Raw genomic sequence first — 19500 nt, forward strand, 5'->3', positions numbered from 1 at the left:
AAGACAATACATTCAAGCTGGAGACTGATTCAACTAATTGTGTAATTAATTTAACTTCAGAGATGCTGAAAGCTTTAAATATTAGTGGACAGCAGGGTGAATTTCACTATTTTCCTTGCTGATTTTATATATATATACAGTGGGGCAAAAAAGTATTTAGTCAGCCACCGATTGTGCAAGTTCCCCCACTTAAAATGATGACAGAGGTCAGTAATTTGCACCAGAGGTACACTTCAACTGTGAGAGACAGAATGTGAAAAAAAAATCCATGAATTCACATGGTAGGATTTGTAAAGAATTTATTCGTAAATCAGGGTGGAAAATAAGTATTTGGTCACCTCAAACAAGGAAAATCCCTGGCTCTCACAGACCTGTAACGTCTTCTGTAAGAAGCTTTTCTGTCCCCCACTCGTTACCTGTATGAATGGCACCTGTTTGACCTCATCATCTGTATAAAAGACACCTGTCCACAGCCTCAACCAGTCAGACTCCAAACTCCGCCATGGCCAAGACCAAAGAGCTTTCGAAGGACACCAGGAAAAGAATTGTAGACCTGCACCAGACTGGGAAGAGTGAATCTACAATAGGCAAGCAGCTTGGTGTGAAAAAATCAACTGTGGGAGCAATCATCAGAAAATGGAAGACATACAAGACCACTGATAATCTCCCTCGATCTGGGGCTCCACGCAAGATCTCATCCCGTGGGGTCAAAATGATCATGAGAACGGTGAGCAAAGATCCCAGAACCACACGGGGGGACCTGGTGAATGACCTGCAGAGAGCTGGGACCAAAGTAACAAAGGTCACCATCAGTAACACACTACAACGGCAGGGAATCAAATCCCGCAGTGCCAGACGTGTTCCGCTGCTGAAGCCAGTGCATGTCCAGGCCCGTCTGAAGTTTGCCAGAGAGCACATGGATGATACAGCAGAGGATTGGGAGAATGTCATGTGGTCAGATGAAACCAAAGTAGAACTTTTTGGTATAAACTCAACTCGTCGTGTTTGGAGGAAGAAGAATACTGAGTTGCATCCCAAGAACACCATACCTACTGTGAAGCATGGGGGTGGAAACATCATGCTATGGGGCTGTTTTTCTGCCAAGGGGACAGGACGACTGATCCGTGTTAAGGACAGAATGAATGGGGCCAAGTATCGTGAGATTTTGAGCCAAAACCTCCTTCCATCAGTGAGAACTTTGAAGATGAAACGAGGCTGGGTCTTCCAACATGACAATGATCCAAAACACACCGCCCGGGCAACAAAGGAGTGGCTCCGTAAGAAGCATTTGAAAGTCCTGGAGTGGCCTAGCCAGTCTCCAGACCTCAACCCCATAGAAAATCTGTGGCGGGAGTTGAAAGTCCGTGTTGCTCGGCGACAGCCCCAAAACATCACTGCTCTTGAGAAGATCTGCATGGAGGAATGGGCCAAAATACCAGCTACTGTGTGTGCAAACCTGGTAAAGACTAGGGCTGGGTATCGTCACTGATTTCTAGAATCGATTCAATTCCGATTCACAAGGTCCAGAATCGATTCGATCCACGATTCGATTTAATTCGATTCGATTCGATTCACTTCGATTTGAATATGGGAAATTTTGACAGTCAGAAATATTATAATTCAGATCAGTACATTTACATATTTTTGTATCTATAAAAAGGAAGCTGACACACGCAAGACTTTATCAAAGGTGTGAGCATCACAGCAGATGCATTTGTGTCAAAGTAGCTGAAGATAAAACACAGAAACACATGAAGGTGATTTTTCCTGGCCTGGGATTTTATAAAAATATTCTGCAGTACATCAAAAACGAAAGAAAACCATTAATCAACATATGAACATTACCTCTGAAGTTACAGCGGTTTTATTAGAGACACATAATTTTAAAAAGTTTAAATTTGTTCAGCATTGAACGGCAGAAATTAGGTTTTCTTTTCGGAAGTATATAAAACGGAAAGAAAAAAAAAGTCGGCCGATAGTGCTGTAAACAAAGGTAGACTTGTGCGTAACAAGCAAGCGAATAATGCAGAAAACAGTACAGAGAGAGAGAGAGAGAGAGAGAGAGCTGTGCCTCATGGTAGAAGCAAAACAGTAAAAGTAAGAGTGAATACATGACGGTGGTAATGTGAAGCGTAGTTTGGATCTTCTTTTGCTGCTGGTTCGGTCAATATTGTTTGGAGAGACATCAAACTAACAGCTTTACAATCAGCGCATAAAGGGCGTGAACACAAAGCGCAGACCCGCCGACAGATCAGAATCAGCAGCTGTCGGCTTTCAGCCCCGACTGTGAGAAATCCGACATCTAACTGATTCTGATCCGCGGGCTGCACTGTGTGTTTAAGTCTTTGTGCAGAATCCATGTTCCTGCTCTCATTTACTGTTTTAGCTGTTTGGTGGTTGTTGAAATTTTGTGAGATTTCACCAGAGATTCTGGCATTTCGGGCAAAATAAATTTGTATTAAAAAATCGATTCAGGATTTTAATGAATCGATTTTACGTAATCCAAGCCAGAATCGATTTTAATCGATAAATCGATTATAAAAACCCACCCCTGGTAAAGACCTATAGTAAACGTTTGACCTCTGTTATTGCCAACAAACGTTATGTTACAAAGTATTGAGTTGTATTTTTGTTATAGACCAAATACTTATTTTCCACCCTGATTTACGAATAAATTCTTTACAAATCCTACCATGTGAATTCATGGATTTTTTTTTCACATTCTGTCTCTCACAGTTGAAGTGTACCTCTGGTGCAAATTACTGACCTCTGTCATCATTTTAAGTGGGGGAACTTGCACAATCGGTGGCTGACTAAATACTTTTTTGCCCCACTGTATATATTAGATTTGTAGTTAAAACCAAGACCGAGACAATACCAAGACCTGAGGGTATCGAGACCCAGAAAAGACCAAGACAGACCGAGTCAAGACCAAGACAAAATCGAGACCGAGACAAAAAAGTCTTTAAACTGCAGCCAGATGCTGCTTCGTTTACAGGTGTCAGGTATATTTATGTGTTTTTGCGATGCACTCGCACAGCCCTCCTCACCGCTGTCTACTGTCTCACTCACTTACTGAGAGGACAGACGGACGCTCCACTTGACTGTCGCGTCGCTCACCCTCTCTGCTTTTCACATAATGATATTACCCTATATCAGGGGTCTGCAACCTTTAACACCCAAAGAGCCATTTAGACGCGATTTCCATGCAAAAGAAAACACTGGGAGCCGCAAATACTTTTTGACATCTAAAATGAAGATAACACTGTATACATTGTTTGTTTGTTTTTACCTTTATGCTTTGTGTAAACAACTAAGGCGTGTTGCTTGAATCCATGAAGTGCTACAGAGAAAATTACATTTTATTAATGTTATTAACACATTTTGAACTCTTAAAGAAATATAACAAAAGGAAAGACACCCAGCTGAACTAAAATGATCCATGTAGCAAACAAAAACTGTTGTGAGCCGCCACCTTTATATCGCCTTTGGGCTTTTGGAGCGTTGACCTGACTTTTTAAAAAAATAATTGGAAAAAAATGCACTATGCTGCTAAAAAATGAAAAATAGATGTTTGCAAAATTCAGCCTAAATATGTATTTTATCTGGTTAATGTGTGTGGCGGGGCGTGGTCTGCAGCGCCGCTGCAGGGGAGGCGGACGTACGAAGTCACTTTCATCTTCACGCAGGACTGTAAGCTGTCATCTGTGAGGCGTGAGCGGTGTTTGTTTTTAACATAGTTCACGGTGGAGAACAGCTGCTGACATAATGTGGATCCGAAGGTAAAGGCACGGCGTTTCAGCGGGTATATCGGCTTCCGCAAGTGTGACGCTTATTTTGAACGATTAAAAAAATAATAGAATATAATTTTATTTTTATATTTCACAATAATCTTCCAATTTAGAACTACAAGTTAAAAAAAGAGCTAACATAAATAAAATACACTTCAGCTAATTACTTAAAAAAAAATTATTTTCCCAAACCACGCGGAGCCGCACTAAAAGGACTAAAGAGCCGCATGCGGCTCTGGAGCCGCAGGTTGCCTACCCCTGCCCTATATCCTCGCATGTGATTGGCCACAATATAGAGGGATTGGAGCATAGCTGAGCCACTGTGTGAGAGCTGAGCAGCGAAAGGAAATTAAGTGAGGAGCCGGCTCTCGCTCAATGGGAGTCGACTCTTCTGATTCACTACAAAGCACTCTGTAAGCACGGCTCTTAGAGCTGATGCTTTTGCGCATGACACATTATCGAACGTTACGTTGTGTGTCAGGATACTGTTGACTCCAAATCTCCCGACCACTATGTCGATCTGAGACAGCAAGACCGAAACAGCGAGACCAAGGCAAGACCAAGACCGTGTAAAAGACCGGTCTCGAGACATCCAACTCTAATATATATGTCTCTTTTTCCAACCTTATAAGTTGATAAGTTAGTGACATTATCATTTGTGATAGGGGTGCAACGATACCAATTTTTTCAAACCGATACAATACCGATACTTGGATCTGAGTATTTGCCGATACAGAGTACAAAAAACGATACTTCTACCACACACACACACACACACACACACACAAATGCAATGAATTGGAAGACAAGTTTTATTATATTCCCTGCCGATAATAAATAAAATCTTAATAAAAATGACCACAAAAAAAATTCAAGTGAAAAATAAGCACTTCTGTTAAATTATTGCAGAGTCTCCACATTGTAATTTAACAAAATATCACTGAACTATTGGCACTGTCTCGAGCTTTCAGAATAATAAATAAACACTTCTGTTTGGAATAAAATAAATACAAATTAGGTTTGAGAATAAAATAAACTTTTAAATTGTTGCAGAGTGTCCATATTGTAAACAAACAAACAAAATAACGAAAGTATTTGGCATTGACGAACAAACTCCTCATCTGCCCGTGGATCATCAGTCCATCGCTTTTCCAAAACCTGAGTTAAAGTTGGCTGTTCCGGTCCACACTGCTGACATTTTGTTTAGCCTAGCTACAGCAGCCTCCAGTTTCTCTTTTTTATCTGGAGCTGCCAGTCTCACTCGTCTAACCCTGTGCCTGTTTAGCGCGGGATGTCCCCCTAGTGGCCAATCTAAAAAACTACAACAAAAATGACAAGCCACCCTCTGATTAATGAAATAAGTTAGTATCGGTTCATGGTATCGGTTAACTTTTACGAGTATGAGTACACACACATTTTACAGTATCGGCCCAGATACCCGATACCAGTATCGGTATCGGTGCATCCCTAATTTGTGATATTTATTTTACTGAGTTGTTAATCCCATGAGTAGTTTCTCGCCTTTTTAATTGCAAATCAAAGATGCTCGACGAGTGTGCTCTTCCTAGAGCTTGACAGATGTGTCTCTATCAGCGCAGCAGGATGTTTGATGCAAGAACACGTATGTTGTGATCCTTTTTCCTCCAAAGTTGGATGTTTGCATCTGGGAGTGACATCATATCTAAATTTAACCATGTTTCAGAAGTTGTAAAAATAAAATAAACAGCAACATTTTGCTCCTTTGCAGGGCAGAGCCATTCAGCTATCGCTAAAAACATCTGAATTACAATGCAGTGCTCATTTTTAGACCTTAAAATGCCATTGCAGCATGTTCAACAGCAGAGACTGGTTGGGTCACTGTTAATGCCTCTGTTGTATATTAGCGAACTATCTGGAAAGTGATGAGGGCAGCATACACTTACCAGCCACTTCATAACTTACCAGTGCCAGGTTGTTCATCTTTTCTTTGTTTTAATTCTTCACAGATTCAACAAGGTGCTGGAAATATGCCTGAAAGATTTTGGCTCATATTGACACGATAGCATCACACAGTTGCTGCAGATTTGGCAGCTGCAATCATGATACAAATCTCTCGCTCCACCACATCCCAGATTTTCTCAATTGGATTGAGATCTGCTGACTATGGAGGCCGTTTGAGTACAGTGAATTCACTGTAGAAAGCAGTTTCAGACTGAGTTTTGTGAAATGGTGGATCGAGCAGCAGTTTCTTAAAATACTCAGATGAGCCCCTCTGGCACCAACAACCATACCATATTCAAAATCGACTTTCCCATTCTGATACTCAGTTTGAGCTTCAGCAGGTTTTCTTGAGCATGTCTACCTGCATTAAGCTGCTGCCAAGCTCTTCTGTTCACATTAAAAAGCGATGAGGTTGGAGATGCTGGGGACCGAACCCAGGACCTCATACAGGCAAAGGATGCGCTCTACCACTGAGCTACATCCCCAACTCCACATAGACTCAATGTCTCTTTGTCCTGAGCTTCACTTTTTAGCTTACAGAAACGTTGCAAAAGCGTTTGACAAGCTATTTTCCAGTGGCCACGATACTCACTTGTGCAGTAACTGGCCTAAATCTTTTCAGGCACACTTGTCTGCGTTCACCACGCTAGTTACCACCAAGTTGGCAGCACTGAGAGGCACTGTGCTTTCAGCGAAGAAGGTGAAGTGTGGAGCTGAAAATTGTTTTGAAAGATACTAGATAAACACTGACACAAGCACTCCTCCTTCACCTCCACTCTACACTTTTTATTCGATGCCACAGTCATAGTAAATTTGCACATAGCAGGGAATAGCTGTGTTTTAACCATAAAAGCAGTATTTTATTTTTATAGCCTGTTTTTTGAACTTTTTGAAGTTTTAACCTCCACATTTATTTCTCAGCTAAGAACTGTGGCTGATAAATGCTCTATATAAAGGTAATGCATTCACACAAATATTGTGTAGCTGTTTTGTTTATGTGACTGAGCACAACTTTTGTGTTGCTTTTACACTAGTCATTTAAATCGGCATGCCAAACTGTGCTGGTGCGTGTGTCAGATTTTAACATCTTTTCTCATTTACAATTTGCCTGATAATAGAGTTCAGTCTTAGGAAAATCCATATGACGCAGGCTTCTTGAGCTTCTCTGAAAATCCCTTTCAAATGGCTGACAAAATGCGTTTCCTTATCATCATATTTTGACAAAATACTCATTCAAACAGTTCTAGTCTTTTGCACATCACTTCTGGGCTTTGTCAGGGTATTTATCTTATTCAAATATAGAATTTTCAAATGCTTCTCGAAGTGACAAAACAACCATTTCACCCACATTTAGTCCCAAAATCCAGCTTTCAAGTGACAGCCTTTATTCAACTAAAATACCATCCACAGTGTGTTTGTTATGGATTGTGGAGGTTGTGTATTATCCCATCATTGATCTATCCTCCATCCCTCCATACATTAGTCTCACATCAATAAGCCTCTTTATTGCTTCTCTGCTGTAGCTTAGAGGAAAACCTATTTTCTCACACAGGCTCCCAGGCCTGCACCCAGGTTCAGCAAGGAGCACATAACCCTATCCCTTTAAAATATATAGTTGTGGTGTCAGTGAGGGAAAAAATGTCAAAATTGTATAAATTAACATTATTTTATGAGTTTTTACAACCTTTATTCCTGATTTTAACTGTTCAGATGCTTCAGAATTTTAACCATTTACTTATTAGTTTTTATTATACTGTTAATGTTTTTTGTTGTTTTTGTTATTTTCATTTTTTAATGAAAAAAAAACAGAAATGCATTATTTTATGTATATCAAGTATTACAGAGAAATATATACATATATATATAAAAAAACATCACCCTGGTAAAGACTGCCCAGCAGCAGCTGCACTTCCTGCGTGTCCTGACCAACTTGGACCAGACGCTGCTCCTCAGTGGAGAGCGTGCTCTCCTACTTCCTGGTTGTTTGATTTGCAGGGGCCACAACTGAGAACAGGAAGGCTGTGCAGAGGGTAATTAACACCACCCAAAAAAATCATTGGCTGCCCTCTGCCACACCTGAAGGTCATTGCCAGATCCTCCTGTCTCAGAAAAAACACACACGAGGGGCAAAAACAGGTGACCCCTTGCACCCCACCCACCACCTCTTTCACCCACTGCCCTCGGGTCAGTCAGGTCCCACACCTCCAGACTCACTAACAGCTTCTTTCCCTGGGCCATTCAGACTGTTAGCAAACACTAGCACCTCAAACTGCATCCAGCATAGAAACAAACTGGATGCTGCTAACACAACTTTGGTTCTTTGCAAGCATCTGCCAGGACAGCGTGCTAATGCTAAGCTAGCCAAGAACCCAGAGTAAAAGCCGACCCCAGCAGCCAGACCCGGACCTTCAACAGGTAACAAGCAGATGAGCAGTAAGTCTGCAGCCTCCCTACCTGTTCACGTTTAAAAAGCAGAATCACTGTGGCGATCACGTTTTTGTGCTTGTTTTTTTTTTTTATCTTTGCTTTGTGCGGTCAGCTTTGTATTCTTCTAGGAGAAAGATCTTAGATTTGTGTCCTCATTAGGGATTTGTGTTGGTGTATGGGCTTGTAGCCTCAGGTTTATATTGTTAAATGGTGATAATGAGACTGTGTTTCAGCTATTTTAAAGAGTAACATGAAAGTAATACATCGAGTAGTATAACAAATTACTTTTTCCCGGGAGTAATTAAGAAACATACTACATTACTTTGAAGTAATGTGTAATATGTGTAATATATGTAATAATAACTTTTGAGTGAAGACTGATCACAACTAAGCGAGGAAATAATAATTTATTATTTGTAATTTATTTATTGCTGCTTAGCAAAGGTGGTGACTCACAACGGAGCCAATGAGAACCCAATGACAATCGATAAGGAATCGAATCAATGAGTGATATTGATCGAAATCGCTAAATTCTATCCCTAAATATAACAGTGGTGACAATAAGATTCAAAATTGATACTTTATTATTATTTTTGTGGGGGTTCACTTAAAAAAAAATCAAACTCAGGATGTGAGAAGACAAAATGTCTTTGACATAAAAGCTGCCATAACAAAAGCAAGACGAAGGGGATGTAGCTCAGTGGTAGAGCGCATGCTTTGCATGTATGAGGCCCTGGGTTCAATCCCCAGCATCTCCAGCTTTTCAATCCTTAAATCAGCTTTAGGCTACGTCCACACGTACCCGGGTATTTTTGAAAACGCAGATTTTTCTATGCGTTTGCACCTTTCATCCACACGTAAACGGCGTTTTCGGTAACTGAAAACGGAGATTTTTAAAAACTCTGGCCTGGGTGGATATTTTTGAAAACTCAGTTTTTTACGTGTGGACGAGAAAAACGGAGAAAACGCAGTGTCAAAGGTGTGCGCATTTTTTGACGTCACACTGTGCGCCACGTTATTGTTTCGGTGAAATGAAACACCGAGTTTAAATGCTTTATGTAAGCATTTAAACTCTGCAGTGTTTAAATGCTTACATATACACACACAGTTACTGTCCCTCCACACATACAACTCGGTTCTGCTTCTATGCCCCAGCTTTGTTTACTTTTTCCCACCCAGGCTTCTAGACTTCTGATTGGCCAACATTTCTACAGGTTAGGAATATAGCGCCACCTGCTGCTTTGGCATGTTCCTAGCAGCGTTTTCCTTCATTTCTGCCTTTACGTGTGGACGGGATTCTTTTTTTAAAACGAAAACGGAAAATCTACGTTTTCAAAAATACCCGTGTACGTGTGGACGTAGCCTTAGACTGTCAAAATATATATAATTTTCATATTCACCGGGGTTAAAGTAATACAACATGAATCGTCGATTCTCTTATAGTATGACCTGAGGCTGAGGTCTAATAAATTACAATAATTTGTGAGACCCAAATGTTAAGGCAGTCACTACCTAAGTACCTTTTAACAACAGCTACTTACAGCATTAAACAATTGGAGATGCTGGGGATTGAACCCAGGACCTCATACATGCAAAGCATGCGCTCTACCACTGAGCTACATCCCCTTGTAGCAGGTACCTGATCCCATAATATTATCCCGCTGTTTAGCCTTTGCTTGCTTGTGAGATGGTCATGCAAGAGGTTAAACTGTCTTTTATTCTTTGGACTACAAATGACTAGTCTGGAAGTCCAGTAGCTGAAGATGAACAGGTGATACTTATTTTGTATTTTTGACTGTTCTTCCAGAAGTCCTGGCTCAAAGTCTCTGCTCGAATTCATCCAAAAGGTGTTGAGGTAAGGACTTGGTGCAGACCAGTCGAGTTTTTCCACACCAGATTCGTTCATCCATGTCTTTATGGGCCTTCCTTTATGCATTTGGTGTGCAGTTGAGTTGGAATAGGAACGAGCCATCCCCAAACTGTTCCCACTAATCTGGGAGCATGAAATTGTCCAAAACATCTTAGTATGCTTAAACATTAAGAGTTCTTTTCACTGGAACAAAGGGGCTGAGTCCAGCTCCTAACAAGCAACCCAAAACCATAATCCCACAAAAGCAACCGCCAAACCCAGAATCGTCTATCCGATTGCCAGATGAAGAAGCGTGATTCATCACTTCAAAGAACACATCTCCACTGCTCTAGAGTCCAGTAGCTTTTATCACTGGATCAAACACTTTGCAATGAACGTGGTGATGTAAGGCTTGGATGCAGTTGCTTGGCCATGGAAACACATTCCATGAAGCTCTCTATGCACTGTTCTTGAGCTAATCTGAAGACCATGTGAAATTTGGACATCTGTAGTAATTGACTCTGCAGAAAGTTGGCGACCTATGCGCACTATGCACCTCAGGTGGCCTACCATCTTGTGGCACTTTGTTAAAATACCATTAACCGACTATGGAATATTCATAACAAGGAAATTTTACAGCTGGACTAGTGGCATCCTACCATAGTACCACCCTGGAATTAACTGAGCTCCTGAGAAGGACCCAGTCTTTGACAAACCTTTGTAGAAGCAGTCTTCTGGAACAAACACATCGTTTTCATGACTGTTTACTGTGCAGTGATGCAAGAGACACATTCTTCTCAATAAATCATTTTCATGTCATTCTCAAAGAGACTATTAGTACGACCATTACCAACTCACCACTGAGGAGCAGAAACTCATTAAGAAAATGGTCACTAATATTTTTTTATCATTAGCCCTGGTATTGTTATGTTAGGTGATAACCTTAACCCTAACCTTTTTTCTAACCCAAGGCAATCAGAATATTTCATTTTTATTTTTGCTCCCCCATGTCTTGACAGTCACGGATCAGAGAAAAGAAAAATCATTCTGACTGACGCACATTAAAAATATATATTTTTTGCCTTTCTCTAAAATGTAAGAAAACCATTTCACACCAGACTTTTCCATCTCCCTGTTAGTACAGGGAGTCTTGAGTTGTAGCGATAAAAAGCCTGTTACATGGCTGGGGATTTTCTTCACCCTGTCAAATCATCACATAAATACATGTAATTTTACATCTATAGTGTTGACAGCTTACTGATCATAAGCAAAATAAATTAGACTTTGTTTCAATGTTTGAATTTCTTATAGTTCCTTCTTAAAAACACTAATATGACTATTACTAATGTATATGTTCGATTATAGTAATGAAAATTATTACTAAATTAAAACAATTCATTTAAAAAGCATTAAGTTGAATAGATTGGTCTCTTTGTGCTTTTGTGTTTTGGGGTTGTTGGGATTTTTTTCCAAAGACCTCAGAGCTGAAGGTAGAAGCAGTCTAAAAGCAGTCTCATATCTTGGGCAAATAGCTCTTTCAAACTGACACCCTGTCAGCGATTCTGGGATCCATCTCTCAATAGAAAAGGATTATAGCCCATTATATCTCCCCTAATCCGCTCTCTCTTTTTCTTACCATCTCTCACTCCCCTGTCCTTTTCATATCTTTCTCACTGTTCACAAACCACAGTGCTACAGCTCAGTCTTTTCCCCTCCAGATTTTTGTTTTCTTTTGCTGTCTGTCCAGTTTGTACAAGTGATAAGAAGCTTTTATGGGGGACAGATGACAGTTCTTGTTTTTAGGCCTAAAGGAACACAGAACTGTGTTTGTAATTCTGTTTATATGTCTCAGTTTTTGCAGGTTGTGTTGTTGCTTTTTTTATTTTTAGATTTGCTTATGAATCATCATACACTTTTGTGTGTCCTATGTGCAAATATGTCTAAATGACTCATGAGTCTTTCTTTGAACCTTTCTCCAGTCTGTGTGTGTGTGCACATATTTATATATATTACAAGCATGTGTGGTCCTTCCCAGTGTTAATTTTCACTTTTCTTTTAATCATACCCTTCTGCCTTGCTCTGTCAAAGCGTAACAGAAAGATGATAGGACTTTTTGCCTTCTCTTCTTTCTCCAACTACCTAATTACTTTCTCCTCCTTACCACCTCCCTTTTCCTCTTTCCTGTTCTTTTTTGGAGGAGAAAGTTTTGTCTCTAACTGTTGCCCCTCCCTCATACTTCTTGCTTTCTGTGAAATGGGATACTTCTGTGAAGTATTCCATTTCTTCTTTCTTTTTATCTTCTTTCACTTTATCTCTCTTGTATTACCATAGATTTACGATGTATTAACCTAGATTTATTGTGCCTCTCTGCCTTAACCATCTGTGATTTTTCAAAAAGTGGGTCTGCTTAGATTAAAACTAAACTCCTTTCAGTAAAACGCTACTTTCAGTCTATAACTGTGGAAGATAAGCTGCAAGGGAATTCTGCACTTTGTGTGTGACAGGATGAAATGATCAGCATATTAATGCTACAAAAAGAGAAGTCAGGCAGCATGTATGCAGTCAAGGAATCCTGTCCACAGTCTATACATTCTGCATCAGATTACAATTATATAATGTCCTTGTACTTGACCATTTTCAGAGGAATGTTTTTTTAAATTTCTAAGCCACTTAACACTGAGCTATAAATCATTGAAACATAAAAAAGAGACCTAACTCCAGGGATCTACATAAAACAGACAACTTAGCAAAGAACCAATTTTAAATTTTATCTTTAGGCACTTTGTTACTAGTAGTCGGTTGCAAAAGCATATCATTTTTTCCCATTTTGTTAGTTGCATCTATGAAAAATACTAAAGAAAACACAGTTTGACAGCAATAAAAGAATATTTTTTGCGCCAACGAGGTAATTCCCAAAGAGTTATTAGCTGAAAGTCACATATCTCAACATGGTGTGTCCTTAAAAAAACTGAAGAAAATAAACAAGTGGGGGACAAAAGAAGTGGCAAGCCTAAAACAAACTATCTACAGCAATTTTACAGTAGTAATGTTCAAAAAATAGAAAAACTTCAGATACCTTAATGTTAGGGACTTCATTACTAAAAAAAATGCTTTTAACTCTATTGGCACGTTAGCAGTAGCAGAGCAATTCGCTTCTCCTTGTCCCAACCAAAAAGGCCATATCACATTTTTACAATGTGTTGAATCAATCTGATATGTTGAATGTGTCTCTGCGGCTTTCAAATCCCAAAATACGCTGCACCAAAAACTAGTCCAGCCCCGGCACAAACAGAGTAATATGGTGTATGCTGTTAAGTTCCAGGAGGATTCCCATGATTTATACGTGGGAATACATTTTACACTAAGAGGATGGCAAAACACAGACGAGCTAACTCGTCAGGCCACGACTTCGTCTTCTATTTACACATACAAGCCAGTGGACACTCTTTCAATGATGAGGATGTACACATCCTGGACAAGGAAGGAATGCTGGTTTGAGCGGTCCCACTCGTGGAACTAATAAAGGTATATCTTATCTTATCTTGAGTCAAGGGGAAAGACCATCTCTGAATCGAGGAGGGGGCCTAAGGGTACATCTAAGGCTACGTTCACACTGCAGGTCTTAATGCTCAATTCCGATTTTTTGATTAAATCCGATTTTTTTGTCTGCTCGTTCACACTACAAATAAAATGCAACAGCAAACGCGCTCTAGTGTGAACGCTCAAAGCGGCCCGCATGCGCAAAAGAAGATGTCACACACAACACGCTCTGTTTAGACCCAGAGCAAACAATATTGTTTGACTGATGGCCCTTAATATAAAGACTTCAGACTTCACGTTTCCCAATTTTTGCTTTAAGTTATTTTGTTATTTACATAATAATGTAGATAACCTAATAATGATCCTTATTGCTGTTTAAGAGGAGCGGTGCTTCAAAGGATAGTTGCAGATTTCTGTCAGAATCTGCAGATTATGCAGTACAAATAAAATGTTAACGTTTCTCCAACGTTGTCTTCCCAGCAGGATCACCGGATAGCCAGGAATCATTCGTTCTTATTGGGCGCTTCTCCGGCACTGATAATTGGCGTCTGTCTTGTGTCAGTGACGTAAAAGACGGATTTAATGCGACTTGACCGTTCACACAGCAGTCGCTTTCTGAAACATCGGATATGTATCGGATTCAGTACAACATACGAAAGTGACCCAGATCGGATTTGAAAATATCAGATTTGTGCCGTTCACACTGTCATACCATGATCAGATATGGGTCGCATAGGGTCAAAAAAATCGGATTTGATGCGCTTTCGCCTGCAGTGTGAACGTAGCCTATGGGTACATCTTACAATGCTGTGCTTACAGCTTTTCTCTAACTATCTGTGAATGGTACTCACGGCCATTGATCAATTTCTCACAATAAAAGGCACCAGATGAATCATCAACTTTCGTACTGAAGTGTAAGACTTCAATCGAAACCTACATACACTGTGTTTGGTCATGCCAAAATAATTAATCCGATTGGATAGATATTTTGCAGGATATGGAAAGAATACTTGAAAGTGGACACTGTATCTCTGCTGTTGGGACATCTGAGTCGGGATAATATTACTGATGGCATCTTTAATAGACTTTACGATATCCCTGCATATGCTATAAGGAAAACATTTTTCTATCTTGGATAAATGACAAACCCCCAGCAAAACAATCTGGTACATAATTCTTAAGGAATACTTTCCTATTGAATATCTGACCTGCCTGCTCCATTCCTCAAGGAAACTGTTTAGAAGAATTTGGGTTCCATATCTTCGTTTCACGAACTGTGGTGGGTGTTCTGTATTGTGTAATCACATTAACTGTTACAGTGCCTGGAGTATGTGCTGTATGTCTTGTTATCGTTGTGGCTGCCACCTCGGATAAGAAATGCTCTTTTTGTTTAGAAGTGTTTTCCTTCTCCTTATTTGCCTCCTTCAGAACACTTAAGCCATTTCCACACCCCACACAGTTGCACTTGGATCAGCACACATCCCACAAATCCATTTTGAGTCGCAAGAATAATAACTGTGAAAATTTTTGTCCCTTGAGAGGAGGATTATAATCCACTGGCCCACAGTCAAGAATTATAAAAAGAGTAAGGCAAGACTTCATCCTCAGGCCTCACAATGAGTCATATTTCTTGTATTACATTACAATGATAATAAGAAACTTCATCGATCCCCAGAGGCGACTACTCCCCTCAGTTGGCTTCCTCTGTACAAGAAGTTAATACTAATATAAAAGAAACCTGTGAGCTTTTCTATCGATGCCTTAGCTAAATCGATGCTTGGAGATGTTTTGCCAGAAATGATGCTTGGAGATGAGGCTATGTTAACTCTGGTCATTTGGAGTTGTGAAGAATGTTGTCCCTTCATCCTGATGCTATAGGTTAGGTCACATGAAGGAGTTCTAGTTGGGCAGGTAGCCAGAATTATTATTTTTAATGAAAACGTAATTTGGTATTCTGTCACTGACAGACGCTAGGGCACTGTTATCATTTTGTCATTATGTATAAAGGTGGTTAGGAAGTTGACTAGGGATCTAAACGTCATTCAGAAAGCTTCAGATGTTCTCTGCAGAGACAGCAAAGTTAGGAGTTCAATGTTAATGAAACCTTAGGCTACAGTCCCATACACTGGCTGGCACAAATCCGTATCCTAATGAAGGAAAACATACAGTCTTTCTTTTAGTGTTTAAAAGTAATATTCATATTTCTATTTCTCAAAAGTTGTAGGCTGCGACACCATTACTGGGTTGTACTGTAATTGTACTTATTCAAGAGGTCGAAAGTTGGAAATTTCCAACTGGAAGTTCCCAATGAGAAATGTATAGCCCACTTATAAAGAGCAGACCAATATAAAACAATCCAAGATGGCGGAACTGAATGTAAACAGTAGTAAAACTTCACATCTGTACTGCCACTGTTGTGTATTTTTGACTCATTAAAAAGTTTAATATGTGCATTGAAGGACATATCCTGGTCAAAAATGACTCCAAGGATCCTCACACTGTTACTGGAGGCCAAAGTAATGCCATCCAGACAAGGGCGTAGATTTGGTTTTGGCATTGGTGGGGACGGATGATTCAACCACCGAACCCTGCCCTGTTTCTTTTTTTTCCTTATCATCTTTGCTTCTTGATTTAAAAAAAAGGAGAAATATACTTGCCTACATATGCTATTCTACATGCTTTTAAACCATTTAAAATTACAATTCATAGTTTTATATGTGAATTATATAATGTTAAGTTACTATTAAACAAATGACTGACTAAGTATTTTATACTTTAGTTTACTTCAACCATATTCCATACAAAAATAAAAATAGCTTAAAATACAGTCATGACAATAAAATAATATGACTTTAAGGACTTAACAACATTACTTCAGTTATAGTACACCAACATCTCTTATACATTAGCACTAAGGGAACACTGAATGACCTGGTGGGTTTTGTCCATAAAACTACTCATCTAAGATTACCACAAAGTAACAGATCTCTTAGCAAAATAATGCAACAGTTTAGGCACTATTGCCCCGATCAAGTCAGTGAGCTGGGATGTTTTACTCTAAACATGAACTACTGTTACAGCAACAGACATGGACTACTGGTGTCCCACACAACAACTCAATGTCCACTATGTGAAGGAGCCAAACACATGCCTGCTCCTTTCGTTAACTGAGATAAACTGCAACATATTTGTTACATCTATACTGTCCAGTCTCTACTGGTGGACATTGTAACACGTTATTCATGGTTACATACAATTTTAGACTGATGTGGGCCAAAGCCTAAAACGATGTGCCGGGTGTTCTCCCAGGTTCAGATATTTGAAGTTTGCACAGCTACATGCTCGCCTGAAAATTTTTTAAAAGTTTATTTTGCAACCCAGAAAGAGTAATAAGAGGGGCATGTATTGCCTTGCATAGCCTGTAACGTTATTATGATGGACAGATTTTATGAGTGAACTTGACTTTAAGTGACTTACAGGTTTCTTTGAAAAATACTTTCTTATATCCAAGTTCTTTTTACTGTCATCCTCCTCTTCCTTGCAGGTCCTCGCAGCGCAGGCTTGCCGCTGCTAAAACTAAACAGAGCTCCCTGAAAGGCACAGCCAATCACATTGGCCATATTTGTCACATGATATAGGACTCCGGTAGAGAACGTAATTTAACTCTTTCTGCACCGCTGGGTGAATGAGACGTTGACAGATCGCTTTTTTATATTTCTATCGGTTTTGTTTTTCTTTACTCGAAGAGATCAAATTATTGGTGGGGACAATTCAATAATCGCTGGATATTGGTGGGGACATGTCCCTTCCATCCATGCCAAATCTACGCCCTTGCATCCAGAGTAAGAATCTGGTTAGATACCATATTTCTAAGATTTTCAGGGCCGAGTACAATAACCTCAGTTGTGTCTGAATTAAGAAGCAGAAAGTTAGCGGCCATCCAGGTCTTTATGTCTTTAAGACATTCCTGCAGTTTAACTAATTGGTGTGTGTTACCTGGCTTCATGGACAGATAGAGCTGGGTGTCATCTGCATAGCAGTGAAAATGTATGCTGTCTTGTGATGATACTGCCCAAGGGAAGCATGTATAATGTGAACAGAATTGGTCCTAGCACTGAACCCTGTGGAACTCCATAATTAACCTCAGTGTGTGAAGAGGACTCTCCATTTACATGCACAAATTGGAGTCTATTAGATAGATATGATACAAACCACTGCAGTGCAGTACCTGTAATACCTACAGCATGTTCTAATCGCTCTAATAGAATATTATGGTCAACAGTATCGAATGCTGCACTGAGGTCAAGAAGGACAAGCACAGAGATGAGTCCACTGTCAGAGGCCATAAGAAGATCATTTGTAACCTTCACTAAAGCTGTTTCTGTGCTGTGATGAACTCTGAAACCTGACTGAAACTCTTCAAATAAGCCATTCCTCTGCAGATGATCTGTTCAAGGATGTTTGATATGAAAGGAAGGTTGGAGATTGGCCTATAATTAGCTAAGACTGCCTGGTCTAGAGATGCTTTTTGAGTAAAGATTTAACTACAGCCAGCTTGAAGGCCTGTGGTACATAGCCGATTATTAGAGATAGGTTGATCATATTTAAGATTGAAGCATTAATTAATGGCAGGACTTCTTTGAGCAGTTTTGTAGGAATGGGGTCTAAAAGACACGTTGATCAATTACAGATACAACTCCACTTGAGGCATACAAACCACGCCACTCAGTTCTATTTAATGCTGCACTGCAGAGTCAAATGTGAGAGTCTGGTATAAATTAATTTTTTCCACCAAAGCACCTCAACAAGGAAACTGAACAGTGAAGGTATTTCTGATCGGGTCATTTCTTGAACCTCATACAGCTCACTCCAGCTCAACTCTGACTTGTTAATAAACACCATTTCTACACTTTTGTGTAGTTGGCTCTGTGTGAAACCAACTTTCCACCAAACCGTTTCCTTCTCAGCTACTATTTCAACCCGAGGGTCTTTTCTCCCTCACAAACTTTTTTTCTTCAGTTTCTCCCCGTCTCTCCCATTCAGTTCATTTTCCATCATAGTCAGCTAGTTCAGTTTAGTGCATTGTGGCTAAATGTGCACAGAGGTCCTCCAAAGGAAACCCCACCCAGACCTCCTGAGAGACACACACACTGTAGCCATCGCAAAGCTTTCACCAAGAGAGAAAGCACATGCTTAGATAATTGTGTCTTAAAATGCGTACAGAGGACAGAAGGAGAGAGAAACCTTTTTTTTTATTGTCTGAAAATCAGAATCCGTATTTTTCATTTCACTACACACAGACATCGGCAAGGTCAGGCGGTTCACACCACTGTATTAGCAGAGCAGCAGGTGGCCTCACAGATGGAGGCTGGTATCACCGTTCACACCAGTATATGGTGTCTATTAGTATCTTGCTGAGATTGGCTGGTTGCTCAGGTTCATGGTCACGCTAAAATACAAAAAATCATTTATCTAATCGCTCCTAACACTTGTGTCTTCATTCTTCTAGATCTTTTTAAATCATTTTAGCCCCACCTGTTTGAGAAAATAAATCTACAGTTTCTATTCATGAAAGGAAGCCTCTGGTAAAACATAGGGTGGGGTCGCATATCGTTTTCCTGTAGTTGTGGTTTGCAGACACGTGCAGTATTTTGGCAGCCAAAAGAAGCAGTTTCAGTTATCTTCCCTCATTCTTTCTTTCTTTCTTTCTTTCTTTCTTTCTTTCTTTCTTTCTTTCTTTCTTTCTTTCTGGGGTTCACACAAAGTTGGAAAAGAGAATGTCAAAAGAGTGAGCAGAGAAAGAAAAAAACAAGGTTACTCAAAGTGGTTCACAGCAATTAAACACCATCCTCTATCTACCTGCCACTGTCTGTCACTGTCCTGCTCCATCAGTCACATCTCTCTTCTGCCTTC

At 39.9% G+C, this 19500-nt stretch overlaps 2 protein-coding genes and 3 non-coding genes across 6 annotated transcripts in view; 2 read left to right on the forward strand and 3 right to left on the reverse strand.

Moving 5' to 3' along the window:
- Positions 1-19500, reverse strand: part of LOC146521660 (uncharacterized) — a 188497-nt gene that overhangs the window by 150193 nt on the left and 18804 nt on the right. The gene's annotated exons all lie outside the window — the stretch shown is intronic.
- Positions 1-19500, forward strand: part of m1ap (meiosis 1 associated protein) — a 76829-nt gene that overhangs the window by 25663 nt on the left and 31666 nt on the right. The window lies entirely within an intron of this gene.
- trnaa-ugc (transfer RNA alanine (anticodon UGC)) lies at positions 6185-6256 on the reverse strand. The gene has a single exon. It is a non-coding gene; the product is annotated as a tRNA-Ala (tRNA).
- Positions 8885-8956, forward strand: trnaa-ugc (transfer RNA alanine (anticodon UGC)). The gene has a single exon. It is a non-coding gene; the product is annotated as a tRNA-Ala (tRNA).
- On the reverse strand, positions 9753-9824 carry trnaa-ugc (transfer RNA alanine (anticodon UGC)). Its single transcript has one exon. It is a non-coding gene; the product is annotated as a tRNA-Ala (tRNA).

Source organism: Neolamprologus multifasciatus, chromosome 3, assembly GCF_963576455.1.
Source record: "Neolamprologus multifasciatus chromosome 3, fNeoMul1.2, whole genome shotgun sequence".
Classification (NCBI taxonomy): Eukaryota; Metazoa; Chordata; class Actinopteri; order Cichliformes; family Cichlidae; genus Neolamprologus; species Neolamprologus multifasciatus.